Here is a 17,510-nt window from a genome sequence, read left to right on the forward strand (position 1 = left end):
ACTCTCGCTTGAAGTCTGGGTGATTTTTTAAAAAATTTCTGTGAAGGGGCAGGCGGCGTGGGGGGGGGGGGAGGTGGGGCGGTGGAGACAGGGGTTGCTCTGTCCTTTTCCTCTCTCCCTCACCTGTATCTCTGGGGTCATGGGTCCGTCCACGTGCTCTCTCGGTCTGGTCGCCGACTTTTCCTTGGTTTCTCCCTAAAGCCAATTAAGCGGGGATGTGGACTCCAGACGGTTAGCTTCTCCTTCCTGCTGTGACCTCCCTGGGCACCAACCCCCCCCATCCCCCTCTGCGAGGGAGGGGGGATGGCCACGCTTCCTGCCTTGGTGGCCCGTGTAAAGATTCCAGCCCTCCCTATCAGCCACCTTCAGGTCCCCCCCCCCGCCCCCCGCGCCAGCCACGTCCCTCTCATCTCTGCTTTTCTCTTTCTTTTATTTTTTGTCCCCGGCTTTCTGTCTCTCCAACTGTAAAACACCACTGTCTGCCCCTGTTCTCAATCCCTGAGCCCCAGGTTAGGATGTGTGTGTTGTGGGTCCCTGGGGAGGGGACCCAGGGTTGGTGGGGACAGACAGACTTGCCGTGCAAGCCGGGGTCAGCCACTTCTGGTCACGTGACCCTGGGCATTTCTCCCCGCCTCAGTTTCCCCGCCTGTAACACTGAGAAGACCTACCTCGAGAGAATGAGACGAGATCATTATATCAAGGACCTGGTGAGCGTCCAATAAACATTTATTTTTGTGCTAAAGTATCCCGCACATGAAACTGACCATCATTATCATCTTAAAAGTGTGCAGTTCGGTGGTTTTAAGTACATTCACAGAAGAGGCCGTGTAGACACAAGAGGCCACATATTGTACGATTCCGTTTATTTGTTTGTTCGTTTATTTATTTATAATGTTTATTATTTTTTTTTTAATTTTTTTTTCAACGTTTATTTATTTTTGGGACAGAGAGAGACAGAGCATGAACGGGGGAGGGGCAGAGAGAGAGGGAGACACAGAATCGGAAACAGGCTCCAGGCTCCGAGCCATCAGCCCAGAGCCTGACGCGGGGCTTGAACTCACGGACCGCGAGATCGTGACCTGAGCTGAAGTCGGACGCTTAACCGACTGCGCCACCCAGGCGCCCCTATAATGTTTATTTTTAGGAGAGACAGAGCATGAGTGGGAGAGGGGCAGAGAGAGAGGGAGACACAGACTCCGAAGCGGGCTCCAGGCTCTGAGCGGTCAGCGTAGAGCCCGGCAATGCTGGGGCTCGAACTCACCGACCGCGAGATCATGACCTGAGCCGAAGTCAGACGCTTAACCGACTGAGCCACCCAGGCGCCCCGGGGGAATATTCTACGTCTTGATAAGAGTAGTGGTTCCATGACTCTATAGGATGGCCCAAATGCCTCAAACCGTACTGTTAAAATGAGCCAATTTTATACCATATAAACGAGACGTCGATAAATTGGAAGGAAAAAGGAAAAACCCACTGAGCACACACTATGTGCCAGACCCCGGAGAAAGCCAGTCCAAACTCTTTTAATTCTCAGAGATGACCCACGCGAGAGGTGCTGTTCGTATCCGACGGTGCTGTGTCCATCCCCCTTTCACAGATGAGAAAACCGAGGCAGTGGGAGGTCAGGCGACCTGCCTAGGATCTCACAAATACGAAGAGGTAGGGCTGGGATTTATATTCATCTTGCTGGACCCTCTGGGACCCCCTGGCTTTTCTCCCCTCCCCTCCGACTGTGGTCCTCCCTCAGCCTTCCTTCTTCCGTCCCCTCAGGTATGTGTCTGCATCCTCTCCCCCCCAGCCCCCACCCCGGCCCTCCTGGTCTCCGGGCCCCTCCCTGGTTGTCTCCTCTGTCCCTGAACTGGACTAATTTAGCAAATGCTCCAATCTTCTTATGATGGTCCAGCCTCAGCAGAATGGCTGGGAATTAGCAGGGATTAGGTTCAGACACATGACCCTCCCCCCTCCCATCCCTGGGGGAGGCAGAGGAGGGGCGGAGCGCTCCGCGAAGACAAATGAGTTCTAACTACGGGACGCTTTCCTCCGTGGCAAATCACGCCTAGGACATGTGGTACTAATGAGATCACAACCAAACTCTCCAGTGGGCGCTTACCATGTGCCAGGAGCTGTTAGACACTTTCCTTGTATCTCTCCCTCCCTGAATCTTCATTCCAGCCTCATGCGGTGGGCGCCATCCCCCAGCTCCCCTATTTTATGGATGAGGATGGGCTAAGGAACCTTCCCAAGGCAAACAGGATCCAGTCTCAGCCTTCCCGGTGCTTCTCAGGGCAAACATGGATCAGAGGCTGGGAGGGGAGAATGGAATGGCTGGCCACACAGCGTGCAAGCATGACCTCTGCTAGGTGACTTCAGGGATGGTGCTTCAGCCCTTCAGAGTATGGAGGAGATGGGGGGGGGGGCATCCGGAGGAGGTGAACACGGAGAGTCAAGTGCACTGGGAAGAGGAATAGAAAGGACAGTGGGGGAGGGGATTAGGTAGGAAAAGAGAAGCCCAGACAGATGCTAGGAAGGGACTCTGTGCAAGTTGTGCTTCCTTCCTTAAGAAGGAGGTAGAATCTTTCAGTGAAGTCTATGGGGCTGGAGTTTTTGGGTAGGAAGGTTAACTATGCGCTTAGTTTATTCAGCAGATATATCATTGTTCATATTTTAAGATTTCTTCTTGGGTCAGCCTCAGAAAGTTGTATTTCTCAAGGAATCCGTCCATTCTATTTTTTTTTAAGTTTGTTTTTTTGTTTTTATTTATTTATTTTGAGAGAGGGTGCGCATAACCAGAGAAGGGACAGAGAGAGAGGGCGAAAGAGAGTCCCAAACAGGCTCCACACTGCCAGCACAGAGCCCGACGCGGGACCCGAACTCACGAACCGCGAGATCATGACCTGAGTGGAAATCAAGAGTCGGATGCTGAACTGACCAGGCGCCCCCCCAAATTGATCCATTCTTCTCTACATTGTCAAACGTGTTGGCATACATTTGTTCATGATCTTCTAATTTCCATTGGATTTGTCCGTAGCATTAAAGGATATATCAGGCCCAGATAGGAAGAAAGCCTAAAGCCAGCCACCTTTAATGTCATCTCAAGAAGTTAAAAATGAGGAAAGAAATAGTCAAGATGAGAGCAGAAGGGGCGCCTGGGTGGCTCGGTTGGTTAAGCGTCCGACTTTGGCTCAGGTCATGATCTCACGGTTTGTGAGTTCGAGCCCCACGTCGGGCTCTGTGCTGACAGCTCAGAGCCTGGAGCTTGCTTCAGATTCTGTGTCTCCCTCTCCCTCTGCCCCTCCCCTGCTCACTCTCTGACTCTCTCTTTCAATAATAAATAAACGTTAAAAAAAAAAAAGAAGAAGATGAGAGCAGAAATTAATAAAATAAAAAATACACAATAAAAAAAAGACATGAGATGTTTTGCTAAAGGCTATGGAAATCAGTACAAAAATACTCACAAAGATACCAAGAATGAACATGGGGCGTTATGAAGAGTCCTACATTAAGATATCAATGATCGGGGTGCCTGGGTGGCTCAGTCGGTTAAGCGTCCGACTTCATCTCAGGTCATGATCTCATGGTTCATTCATGAGTTCGAGGCCCGCGTCGGGCTCCGTGCTGACAGCTCGGAGTCTGGAGCCTGCTTTGGATTCTCTGTCCCCCTCTCTCTCTCTGCCCCTGCCTCTGCTCATGCTCTGTCTCTTTCTCTCTCAAAAATAAATAAATGTTAAAAAAATTTTTAAAAAAAGATATCAATGATCATGAAAGGATATTATGAACAACCGTGTGCCCAGAAATTTGAAAATTCAGATGACAAACTCCTAGCAAAACACAACTTACCAAAGCAAGCATGCACAAAAATGTAAAATCCGAATAGTCCTATTAAAGAATAATCCAGGGGTGCCCCCACTGGCTCAGTTGGTAGAGTGTATGACTCTTGGTATTGGGGTGGTGAGTTCGAGCCCCACATTGGGTGTAGACTTTACTTAAAAGTAAGTGAGTAAAAAATAAAACACAAGGGGGCACCTGGGTGGCTCAGTCGGTTGAGCGTCCCACTTCGGCTCAGGTCATGATCTCACGGTCTGTGAGTTTGAGCCCCGTGTCAGGCTCTGTGCTGACAGCTCAGAGCCTGGAGCTGCTTCGGATTGTGTGTCTCCCTCTCTCTCTGCCCCTCCCCTGCTCATGCTCTGTCCCTCTCTGTCTCAAAAATAAATAAACATTTTAAAAAAATTTAAAAAAACACAAGTACATTATTTATTTATATATAAAAAAGAAGAGGAATCCATAATTAACATTTTTCACACAAAGAACACACCATCCCCATTTGGCTTTATCAAGGAATTGCACATAACAGTCAAGGAAGAAATTAGGGTCACCTGGGTTGCAGTCAGTTAAGTGTCTGACTCTTGATCTCAGCTCAGGACTTGATCTCAGGGCTGTTGTTTCAAGCTCTACATTGGGCTCTGATGGGCATGAAGTATCTAACAAAATCTGTGCACGATGGCTACACAGAAAACTATACAATATAACATCAACCAAAAGGACTGAAACAGACCATCATGAATGGGCAAGGCGCTCAACTTCATTGGCCGTCAGAAAAATAAAAAATGAAGCCACAGTGATCTTTGTCTACCAACCCATTGGCGTGGCAAAAATTAAAAGACAATGCTAAGTTTGGGGAGGATATGGAAGAAACGGAAGTATAAACTGGTAAAATCACTTTGGAAATTGATCAAGCACAATCCACTGGAGCTGAGCTCAGGAAATTCCATGGCTGTATGGCTCAGAAATTCCACCCCTAGGAAGACACCAAAAGAAATGCACACGCCTGTGTGTCACAAGACACGCACAAGAATGTTCACAGTGTCAGTGTAATAACACAAAACTGGAACCAAACCAAATGCACACGGACGTGAGGATGGATAAACCAACCGTGTCATACCATGCAATGGAAAACCGCACAGACATCAGAATGCAGACAGACCATGGTCCACAGGCAATAGGCCAGGGCGGGGGAGGGGGGCTCTTGCAGACAATGATGAGCGACAGAAGGCAAATGCAAAAGAGGACACATTCTGTGATTCTATGCCTGTCAAGTTTAAAACCAGGCAAAACTAACCTGTAGGATCAGAAGACAAGATGGTGATTATCTTTGCTTGGTGGAGCATAGGGGAGCTCGGAGGTTGCTGGGAATATTCTGTTTCTCTCTGGGCAGCGAATGTAGGGGTGTTCTCTGTGATAACTTGTTGCATTTTTCTCAATGTTATATTCAGTGAAACGTTCCCTTTGATTTTTTTTTTTTTTAATGTTTCCCCTTAAAGAAGCTAAGGTCTGGGACCAAGGCCAGGGGTAGGGGCCCAGGTTGAGGAGGGAGGCATTCACCTACAGAGGTGGTCTCTGAATTGTCCCGATTCAGACCAGCTAAATCAGCATCATCTGGGAACTTGTCAGAAAGGCAAATTTGGGGTCCCACCCCCAGAACCCATTGAATCAGAAACTAGCCGGGAAGGGGGAGGCTTGGTAGTCTGGGTTTCAATAAACCCTTTAGGGGATTCTGATGCTGCATAGAATTTGAAAATCTCTGAGGAGAGGTGCTAGGGAGGGAGGCTGATTATTCAGGCAATTATAGTGTTTGATCTGTGTCACCTGCAGGGTGGAGACCTCGCAGACAACCAGTGGCTTTGCCCTGGGGACAAATCTGTAGGGACAGGAGTGGGATCTCCCAGGTTCTTTCCTGAGCAGATGTCAGCAGCATTCAGCTCTCATGCACGTGTAGACAGACCCTGGGATAGTCCCATTGTACAGGTGGGGAACATCAAGGCTGCGGGGGGAGGAGGTCTTTGCTCAAGGTCAGGCAACTGATGATGGTAAGGACCTCCGGGGATTCCCAACTGCTCAGTCACAGCATTTGGCATGTTGACTTCAAGGGATTTGCTAAATGGGGGAACTAGACAGGAGCTCCCAACAGCCGGGAGCTGGCCAGGTGCTCACAACCAAGACTTGGTTCCCTCCGGTTGCCTAGAAGGTCAGTCTTTGTGTTGAAGTGATCATGTCTCCGTAATCGTGTCTGATCGCTCAGAGAAACACGCACATGGTCCAAACCGCCAAAGAGACGATGTTCCCCATGCAGACTAACACGGGTGACATCATCCGTACAAATGCTGGCTCCAGTCTCTCCAACCTCCCCATCTTCTAGACGTGACAGCCAATCACAGAACAACCCCCGTCTCCTGACATCATCCAACCCGGAGCAAAGCCTCGCTTTTTTTTTTTTTTTTAATTTTTAACATTTATTTATTTTTGAGAGAGAGACAGAGAGAGACAGAGACGAGTGGGGGAGGGGCAGAGAGAGACACACACAGAATCCGAAGCAGGCTCCAGGCTCCGAGCCCTCAGCACAGAGCCCGACACGGGGTTCGAACCCACGAACAGTGAGATCATGACCTGAGCCCACGTCGGATGCTTAACCGACTGAGCCACCCAGGCGCATCCCCCCCCCACCTTTTTACCATTTTTTAAACGTACAAGTCAGTGGTGTTAACTCCATTCACGATTTGTGCAATTATCACCACTATCCATCTCTGGGGATTTTTCTATCATCCCAAACCGAAACTCTGTCCCCATTAAGCACTGAGTCCCCATTCCCTACTCTTGCCAGCCCCTGGAATCTGCTTTCTGTCTCCAGGCCTATGGGGATATGCTTATATGGGTACAGGTATGTGCTTGAGTCCCTGACTTCAATTCTTTTGTGCATAAAAATCACTTTTCTTGGAACCTTCCCCCAGATCATCTCATACAAGCCCTCGTCCTATATAGGTCCTCTCAAACATCCTCTTACTGAGATACCCCAGGGTTTCCAGGTGTGTGTCCCCGCTCCCTGCAATGGGATGCTAAACCCACATTAGCTCAACTCCTGGTGTCCTGATGGTCCTCAGCTGAGAGACATTGACTGCTATCATCAAGTCTGTTTCCAAAACCAGCCTACACCCCAAAAGCATGAGAAGGTCAGATTCTCTGTCCTCTTGTTACCGGACAGAGGACCCGTTCCAGACTCGGGTTCTGCTGCTTGCTGCTAGGAAGCCAGTACTCAACACACAAGTGTTGGTGGGAAAGGAAAAGGTTGCCTTATTGAGGAAGCCAGTGACCTGGAAAGATGGTGGGATAATATGTCAAAGAGCACTTTCCTCTGTCCAGGGGGAGCTGGAGGGTTTAAAGGGGAAGTGAGGGGCGCTTGGGTGGCTCAGTCGGTTAAGCGTCCAACTTCGGCTCAGGTCGTGATCTCACAGCTCGTGAGTTCGAGCCCCGCGTCGGGCTCTGTGCTGACAGCTCGGGGCCCGGAGCCTGCTTCGGATTCTGCGTCTCCCTCTCTCTCTGCCCCTCCCCCACTTGTGCTCTCCCTCAAAAACAAATAAACATTAAAAAAAAAGGAGAGGAAAAAGAAAGACCCACGTGAGCACCGTCACAATGCCACCGGCACACCCAGGCACGACCCCTCTTCTCGATCTGGGCCAATCTCATCAACAAAATGGTACATTTAATTTCTATTAAAAATGAGAGAGAAGGCGGCCTCTGGGCACATCGTAAAGACCAAGGACCTTGCTAGAGGATCCCTCGTTGACTGCAGAGCCCGCGACTTGGTGACCCCTGTGTTCCCACCTGCCCAAGAACGAGAAACGACGTCCAGTGAAGGCGGAACGTTGCCGGAAAGGAAGGAGCACGGAGGCGCACTGACGGTGTGATGGCACCGTGAGATGCTCGGGCCGTTCAGGAGAGCGAGGTCAACCTCGAACAACGCGATCCCTCTGCCACCTATGATTCGGTGCGCGATCGCCTAGTTAACCCTCATCTAGCACTGATGATCGTAAGAGGCCCCTCGCTGCCCGGGAACTGAGGCTTGTAAGCTGCGTGCTTCCCGGACTCGAGTCCTGAGCAGACCCCAGGCCAGCGAGGAGCTCAGCCTGAGGTCTAGATGCGGGTCTATGCAGCTGGGGTGGCGGGGGGGCTGGGCCCCTGTGACCCCAGCTCCTGAGTCCAGCACCTAAGGCAGCCCCAGCTCATGCATTCACAAAGACACGGGGGCAGCCATCCACCTGCTCCCCCATCGGCCTTCATCCCATAGGAAGACCGGCACGGACCCCGAACCATCACCGGGGCCACGTGTCTGAGCACCCGCCCCGTCCAGGACTTGGGGGGAGACTCGGAGAAGGGACCAGAGGGCGAGCGTGGTGTTGGGGGCCAGCGGGGAGGCTGCTGGACCGACCAGGCGGGAGAGGAGGGGGCTGGACAGGGAGGCGGGGGAGGGGCCCCCAGGACTGGGGGGAGGGGACGACGCCCGGGGCACTGGCTGGAGGGGCCCTTTCCTGGGCTGGGGACCCCCACAAGGGGCAATGCGGGGTTCCCTGGGCTAGAGCCCCCTGAGGGAGGGACCAAGGCTGTCTGGCCACTGAGGCCCCAGCCCCCAGGCCCCAGCGCAGGGCCTGGGTATCCAGAAGCTGCTCAGTAAGGAAAGGATTACTCCCTCCTGGGACTCCTCCGGGGGCGGGGCTGAGGGTGGGGAGAGAGGGAGAGTCCCAGGACCCTCAGGGTGTGTCTGGGTGGGCACGGCAGGCAGGTGGGATTTATGGCCCCGGTGGGGTGGGCAGGGCCCCACACGCAGGCGGCGGGCCAGCGGGCAGGATGCAAGAGCCAGGCTCCCCTGAGGGTGCGCCTGGGCCTGCGCCAGGGGCCGGGGCTGAGGCTGGGGAGGCCTCCTCTGGAGGCCCCCGGTGTTGGGGAGGGCGTCCCGCACCGGGCTGTGGGGACTTCGTGGGGCCGGGACGGAGGGCCTGGTGCACGGCCGCCCCCTGTGAGCAGCGTCAGGGTGGCTCTGGCCCTGGATGGGAGGGGCTGGGGGGGCCAGCCGAGGTGGGAGCCCGCCTGCCTGGGGCAGCGGCCTGGCTGGGCCTGGGGAGCTCAGCCTGCCTGCCTTCCGCGGCCGTGGGTGCTGGAATCACAAGACAGCCGTCACTGCGCCCATTTCAAAGATGTACCCGCTGAGGCCCCGACACAGGGCACAGAGACTTGGGCGGGACGGCGAGAGCCAGGGCCCGACCCCAGGGCGTCGGGTCCAGCTGCCACCTCTCATGCACAGCCGTGCCTCCCACCTGCTCGTCGGGGCCTGGCCCGGGCAGGGGGAGGGTCTTTGGGGGGCGGGGGGCCATCTGTGGGGCTTGTCTGAGCCCGTTTCTCCTCGGGTCAGGCCCCCCATCAGCCCGAACGCTCCCGAGGCCCCGGAAGAAGCGCACCGTGTACCTCAAGGAACAGCTGCAGGAGCTGGAGAAACACTTCTGGGCCAACCGGTACCCGAGCTACCAGGAACGCGTGGCCCTGGCAGCCGGGCTCAACCTGGACGAGCACCAAGTGCAGGTAGGACCCCCGCCCCCTCCGTCCCCACTGGCCACAGGGTCCACTAGGAAGGTGGCACTCCTCCGGCCGGACCACCTGCCGTCTGTCCCGGGCTACAGGGGAGAAGACAAGCCAGAGGGTCCGAGGGCTCCCCTGGGTCACAGGGCTAGCAAGGGGCCCCCTGTGGGGACTCAGGGCCGGACCCCAGGCTCACCGCCACCCTGTGCTGCGCGAACCAGCCGGCATGAGCCCGCCCAGACTGACGGTTGGCTGGGTGTCGGGGCACCAGAGCTCAGGGCCTCTGTGAAGGCGGGGGACCCTCTGAGGCAGGCCCCTTCCTGGCCCCGGGGCTCGCGGGTGTCCAAGCCCCACCCCACTGCCCCCTGCATCCTCGGGGGCCCTAGGGAGAGCTCTGCCGGCTGCCGTGTCTCCGGAGCCCTCCACACCTGGGACAGAGGCGGGGAGGTGCCCCTGCCTAGCCCGTTTACCCCTCCGCCTTGTCCCCTCGGTCCCTCCAGGTGTGGTTCAAGAACCGCCGGGCCAAGCACTCCAGGCTGCCCAAAGGGCGAGGTCGGGGAGCCAGCGCAGCGGCGCCCGGGGGCTGCGGAGCCGGCGTCCCCCAATGTGTCCCTGCCCCTCCCCCCGTCCTTGTTCCCCCCCATGTCCCTGAGCACGCCCCGGTCGGGGTCCCTGTCCCTGCTGGCCCCGCGTTCCCTGGGGGTCCAGGCGCCTGTCACCCCGCTCCGCACAGCCCCCGGAGGATCCCCACCGCGGCAGAGCCCGGCACCTGCAGCCTGAGCGCCGCCCCGCGGGCCCGGCAGGGCTCCCAGGGGTCCGTCCAGGCTGCACCAACCCCGGCTCCTGCCCCCGCCCGGCTTCAGGGATGCTCCGGCTCAGACATCTGGCCAGACGCCGGCTGCGTGCTAGCCCCCAATTTCACAGCGGTTGTCTCCCCCCAAGACCCCTTGGAGGGATCCCCTTTCCCCTTGATGGCCCTGTCCCAAGAGGGAGAAGACCCTGCAGAGGACAGAGACTCGGACTCTGCTACTGAATTTATAGGCGAATCTGTCTCCGAAAAGCCCTGCAGTTCCCACGGGGCCAGAGGGGACTAGGGTGTCGTCGGCTTGCGCGCCCACCGCGTCCACGTGGGTGGGGACCTGGCCGGCGGGGTTCGGGCTGCACATCGGATCATCAGTCCTCCTGTCATCCCACCTGTGGAGGCGGCATCTTGTGGTCACTGTGTGGCCACCGAACATCGCGCGGCTCAGGGGTCCCCGCATTTAGGGCGCACGTGGGCGTTTCGGTGGGTTCCCAGGTCTGGCGTGGAACTCCTTGCTCCCAGCGTCTGTTTCGCGGATGCTCGGAGCGCTTCCTCTGCAGGCCTGGGGCAACCTCATTGGGAATTTGATAGAAATCGCATCAAATCCATAAATGGTTTGAGGACGAACCGACATCTTTCCAACAGGGGGCTTTCCAACCTGAGCATAGAACTCAACTCGTTCATTTGGTGGTTTACAAAGACGCTCCGCGAAATGTTATTTAACCGCAGAGGTCTCCGGTGCATCTTTCTGGAGGGTGATTTTGTAGCATTTTTTATCTTCACGGATCCTGACTTTTCAGATGATATTTAAACGTTTGTTTTTAAATCCGTTTGTCCTGTATGTCGAATTCACTGCTTTAGTTACTTTGTATCCAGGCGCCTGGTTCGGTATTTTTAATCCTGATGATTTTCCAGGACCTTGTTTGTGGATTGATAATTTGGAAATTAATAAGGTTCATGGTCACCTTGGAAATGTTTTCCTGCAGAGCCGGCTGGTGTTATGCCCTTCTGTATACTGAAGCCCCCCCTCCCAACTCTCCCGGAGAAACCCCCTCACTCCTTCTTTCTGCCCCTGTCTCTTCCCTCTCCCTTCCACTTCTTCCGCCCCCCCCGTCCTGGCCCCGGGGGTCTCCCACAGCTGCTTCTCTGACCCCGTCCTGGTTCCATTTAGCAAATGCTCCAATCCTCTTAGGCCAGACCAGCCTGGGCAGAGCAGAGAGGGAATTAGATCAGATTTGGGGGAGGGGTGCTCCTGTGTCAGGCCCTGGAGGGGAGTGTGGGGGTCGTGGAGACCCGGGCCAGGATGTAGTGAAAACCCCTCCTTATCGGACACCGACACCCCAACCCAGTCGTCCCCGGACACAATGCAGGGAGAAATCTAACTTAGCGTCCATCCCAGCCCAGGGGGGAGCTGAGACTTCCTGAGAGTCCCTGAGGACTTCCCGAGGTGGGGGCGAGGGATGGAGGGGTAGGAGGAGTCAGGTAAGATTCAGACTCACCCACCGGGCAGGGGGAGGGAGGCTGGTGTCCCCCGGAGCCACCGATTGGCAACCGGATGCATTTCATAACAATGGAGACAGGCTGCTTTTGCCCGGACTGGCTGCCCAGAAAGTGAGTGGATTAAGAAACTCAGTTCCCTCCCGTCTTTACCTTGTCAATTCCCTTTCAGCTTTTATCTAAGCGGCCCCAGCGACCCTGCCCCCTCTGAAACCAGCGAACTTTGTCACCCCCCAAGGAAGTTTTCCCAGGCTCTACACATTCCCAGGCTGTGTGCAGCACCATCCCCAGTGGAAGCATCTGGACTTTCCGCTCAGCTAAGGAAGGAGAGGGGTGGGTGGTAACTTCTCAAAGGCGGGTCTTGGGACCTCCCTGTATCTATGTCCCCCAAGAAAGCGCCAGAGCAAGACTTTCTCTGTTTTCCTACCTATTGCAAAAAAACAAACAAACAAAAAAACAAAACAAAACAAAAAAAAAACAACAAAAAACAAAAAACCAAATTATGGCACTGTTAATCACTCCAATATATGGCTAGTTGGGGCGTCTGGTGATTGAGTGTCCTACTTGAGCTTCTGTCTTTGGGTCAGGTACGATCTCACCGTTGGTGAGTTGGAGCCCTGCATCTGGCTGGCTGCGCAGAGCCCGCTTCAGATCCTCTGTCCTGCCCGCCCACCCCCACCCCGGCCCCTCCCCTGCTTACTCTCTTTCTCAAAAATAAACATTAAAAATATTTGTCAGAATCAAAAAATGAAAAACCCTCCAACTATATGGCTAGTCAACACGGTTGATCTGTTGGGACCCATGGTGACCCCTAGGATCCCGAGTGATCCGTCTCTGGTGGTTTTCGTGGTGATCCTCACAAGGCCGTGGGTATTCGTGGCAAGGTAAGAACCTACTGTGTGTCTTACCCTGGAGAAGGTGAGACTTTGAGATTGAGCCGCAGCGTATGTAGGAAGAGAACTCAGGATGTATGAGTTCACTGTTTGTACCTTCCACAAATGGGTTGCGTTTAAGAGACTTCATTCTGTCCCTAGAGGGGGTGCAGGTAGACGGGTGTTTCTCTTGCGGGGACTGGAGGGAAGGGAGAAGGAAACCTGGCAAGATCTGGAAGGAGGGGGCCATTTGCCAGAAGGGACAGACGGGGGCTGGGGGAGGTCTGCATCAGCGGGCAAAGGGGTAACCCGGTTTGAGATATCCGGGAAAACGGCGCGGGATATAGTCAGCCCCAGAGACACAAGACGCCCCATTGTCCTGGACGAGCAAAGTGTGGGAAAGATGCAAAGAGCACAGCCACTGTCCGGGGGTCTGGAGGAAAGATCGCCAATGTCTAGTCTCGGTTTCCACGGAGCTCCATTTCTCCGATGAAAAGACAAGGAATCGGAGAAAAGAGAAGAGGGAACCCATTTCCCAGAGGGGACAAACTGAGTCTCCAAGGGGTGCTGAGGATGAGGCACTGCTTGAGTCGGACACAGTCGTCACCTGAGACCCGGGTGTGCTGGCTCCTCGTCCCAAGTGATGCTCACGCTTTGGGAACCACTGATCGAAATCATGGCTCTCAAACATTGCCACCCATTAGGGCCTCCTGGGACTTTTATTTTTTTTTTTTAATTTTTTTTTTAACGTTTATTTATTTTTGGGACAGAGAGAGACAGAGCATGAACGGGGGGAGGGGCCGAGAGAGAGGGAGACACAGAGTGGGAAGCAGGCTCCAGGCTCTGAGCCATCCGCCCAGAGCCCGACGCGGGGCTCGAACTCACGGACCGCGAGATCGTGACCTGGCTGAAGTCGGACGCTTAACTGACTGCGCCACCCAGGCGCCCCGAAGGGACTTTTAATGTTCCCATACCCCCCACCAATTAAGCAGTGTCTCTAGGGGTGGGACCCGGGCGCCCCTATATTTTAAAGCTCTCAGGGGAGAGGGGCCTGGGTGGCTCAGTCAGTTAAGCATCTGACTCTTGGTTTTGGCTTAGGTCATGATCTCATGGTTCGTGAGTTCAAGCCCCGCTTCGGGCTCTGTGCTATCAGTGCAGAGCCTGCTTGGGGTTCTCTCTCTCTCTCCCACTCTCTCTGCCCCTGTCCTGTTCATCCCCCTGCCTCTCAAAATCAATAAACTTAAAAAAAAAAAAAAAAGCTCTCAGGGGATTCTCATGTGCACAGCTTGAGATCTGTTCTCAGTCAAGTCCCTGCCCAGTAAACAGACTCAGGGAGTTGAAATATTGCCGTTATCATTAAGACCATACAGACTTTATTTCACTAAATGAAAATTCAAAGTGGCTGTATCTGGGGCGCCTGGGTGGCTCAGTTGGTTAAGTGTCTGACTTCAGTTCAGGTCACAACCCACAACCTCATGGTTCGTGGGTTCAAGCCCCGTGTCAGGCTCTGTGCTAGCAGCTGGGAGCCTGGAGCCTGCCTCAAATTCTGTCTGTCTGTCTCTCTCTCTCTCTGCCCTTCCCCCGCTGATGTGCTCTCTCTCTCTCAAAACTAGACATTAAAAAAAAATTAAAAACAAAGCAGAATGGCTGTATCTGACTGTCCCTTTTGCTAAAATCTAAAAAAAAAAAAAAAAAAAAAAAAATCAAGTGCCACAAAAATAAAGCTTTTTTCATGGTTGTTGTTTTTATAGTAAATGAACACAGTATCCGATTTTGCTTGGAATTTTTTTTTTAATTAAAACCATTTTTTTTTAACTCTTCACCTGAAATTCCTCGAAATAAAATGCCTAACAGGAAATAACTCTAAAGGAGAGCGGCTTTGAAGTCGTTGTTACGGTAAACCACAGGCGGAGAGACACAGGTCAAGTCAAACATGAGGTTCACTCAGGGGCGCCCTGGGGGACGGAGAGAAACGGGGTGCGCCCATACCTGTTGCAATGCCTGGAGGCCACCAGAGGGCGCCCCCACACCACCGCTTCCGAGTTGGACCTTGGGTTGGGACCTTGGGAGAGATGCACCATGTTCAATGGGAGAAAAGCCAGAGGTAACATAATGTCGTATTTGTTTTCATTAGTATGATTTAAAGCTAAAACCACACCGCTAGGAAATACTGATGTGGCAAGGATTTGGAACCATGGCTGGTGGGAACTTAAACCTGCTTTGCAAAACTGTGGACACACATCTTAGGGTCTGGCGATTCCAGCCCTCAGGTGTATACCCCACAGATACGTTCACCAGGAGATGTGCAAAAAGATACAGGCAAACGTGCGTTAAGAATTATAAACCTGGGGCACCACCTCCTGGGTGGCTCAGTCGGTTAAGCGTCCTCCTCTTGGTTTTGACTCAGGTCATGAGCTCATGGTTTGTGAGCCCAGGCCCCGCATCAGGCTCTGCGCTGGCAGCTCAGAGCCTGCTTGGGATTCTCTTTCTCCCCCCACCTCTCTCTGCTCCTCCCCCACTCGTGCTCCCCCCCCCCGCGCCCTGAAAAATAAACTTAAAAACCATACATACAAGGAAAAGAATTGCAAACCTAAACGAGAAGCTCCCCAAATGCCCGTCAGCAAGATAATGGATTAAATAAGTTGTGGTACATGCACCCAGTGAGATACTGTGCGTGAGCTGGAATCTCAGGAACGTGGTGATGAGCAAAGGGGGCCAGGCACAAAATGTTGCTTTGCCACTGAACTTCCGGAGAGCACAAAACTTGAGAAGAGGCTGCCCGCTTTCCAGAGTGACTTACAATGTTGCGTTTCTGCCAGTGCTATGGGCTGAAGTTTGCGCCTCTTTCAAATTCTTATGTGGGGAAAACCTAATGCCCACAGTGATGGGATTAGGAGGTAGGGCCTCTGGGAGGTGATGGGGTCTGGAGGGTGAAGGATTATGAATGGGCCCTTATGAAAGAGGCCCCAGAGAACTAGCTTCCCCTCTTCTGCCCTGTTCAGAGGCAAGCAGAAATCTGCCCCCGGGAAGGGGGTCCTCACCTGATCATGCTGGCGCCCTGATCTCAGACTTCCGGTCTCCATCTCAGACTTCCGGTATCCATCTCAGACTTCCGGTCTCCATCTCAGACTTCCGGTCTCCAGCACCGTGAGAAATAAATTTCTGTTTATAAGCCACCGCCATGTATGGGTCTATGGTGGTTTTTTTTTTTTTTATGTTTATTCCTTTTTGATAGAGTGTGAGCAGGGGAGGGGCAGACAGAGAGGAAGACACAGACTCCAAAGGAGGCTCCAGGCTCTGAGCCATCAGCACAGAGCCTGATGCAGGGCTCAAACTCGTGAGATTACGACCTGAGCCGCAGTCGGTCGCTCAACCGACTGAGCCACCCAGGCACCCGTGAAATGTTTTAGAGGTAGACAGAGGTGATGGTTGCACAACATTGTGATGGTGCTCAATGCCACTGAATTGTTCACGTTACAATGGGGGATGCTATGTCACAAATTTTACCTCAAAACGTTGCAAGTGTATGTTATACTTTAATTGAAAAATTGTATGAGAGGAAGCTTGAGTCTGAGAATTTACCTAATTTGCCATAGCTTCTACAATTAGCAGTTCACCAGGGTCTTGATTTGAGTGCCAGCTCTTCCCCACAAATGTCCTACCGGTTCCCCACCCCAGCACGGTCAGCGTGGTGCTGATTGCCATTGAGCGTTGACCCAGACTTTTTTCCCAACAAAAGTAGTCATCCACATGGAACAGACATCAAATCTTTATTGGTCACAACAATCCGGGAAAGGATATATTTTGAGAGGCAGTGGATGAAGCCTATAACTTCTGTGCCTTCAAGGACCAAGACTTATCTAAAGACTGTGGGAAAAAAACAAAAAACAAAAACCCAGAGATTAGGAGTGTATCACAGTCTGTCAGTCTCCAAGACAAGATCATTGGTTTCCTCTCGGATTGGAGATCTGGTCTACCCCTAGAAGCGAAATAGCATGAGTAGGTGGAACAGGATGGAGGAACGTTGCAGATTGGGAGCCTTAGGAGAGTTGAAGGCTTTCTCTCTCTCAAATTCAATGGGCCACTATTGGCCATTTTGATTTCTTGCTTATTTAACACAAGTCACATAGTCTGTTATTCGAAGAAAATATTAAATTGATAATTTTCAGTGTTCAGAAAGTTAAAAATGGGCAGTCGAATAATGTTGACGGAGGATAATTTGGAATAACCTAATGTGTAAAACACACACTTGAGATGTACATATCCTTTGACCCAGTGATTCCACTCCACTATTCTAATAACAATAATTTAAAAAAGCCAGCCCTTACTCACTTAAAAATCAATGTAGAAGGTACCCATAAAAGACGAGCAAATTATACTTAATTATTTTGTAAAGGTTATTTATTTATTTTGAGAGAGAGAGAGGGAGCACTTGAAAGTGTGAATGGGGGAGGGTCAGGGAAAGAGGGAGAGAGAGAGAGCCCCAAGCAGGCTCCATGCTGGCAGCACAGAGCCCAACATGGGGCTCAATCTCACCACCATGAGATCATGACCTGAGCCGAAATCAAGAGTTGGATGCTTAACCGACTGAGCCACCCAGGCGCCCCTCTGTGTTCTCCTTAAAAAAAAAAAAAAAGGTTGTTTTTTAATGTTTATTCTTTGAGAGAGAGAGAGCATGAACAGGGAAGGGGAGGAGAGAGGGAGACACAGAATCTGGAGCAAGCTCCAGGGTCGGAGCTGTCAGTATAGAGGCTGACATGGGTCTTGAACTCAAGAACCACGAGATCATGACCTGAGCCGAAGTTGGACGCTCAACTGACTGAGCCACCCAGCTGCCCCAACCTGTTCTCCTTTAATCTGTTAGTGCCAGAGAACCCTCCGTCCCACTCATCCTGCATATTTTTTTTTTACCTACTTGTAATTAGTATTATTTTACTTGG

The sequence above is a fragment of the Prionailurus viverrinus genome, chromosome E2, assembly GCF_022837055.1.
Source record: "Prionailurus viverrinus isolate Anna chromosome E2, UM_Priviv_1.0, whole genome shotgun sequence".
NCBI lineage: Eukaryota > Metazoa > Chordata > Mammalia > Carnivora > Felidae > Prionailurus > Prionailurus viverrinus.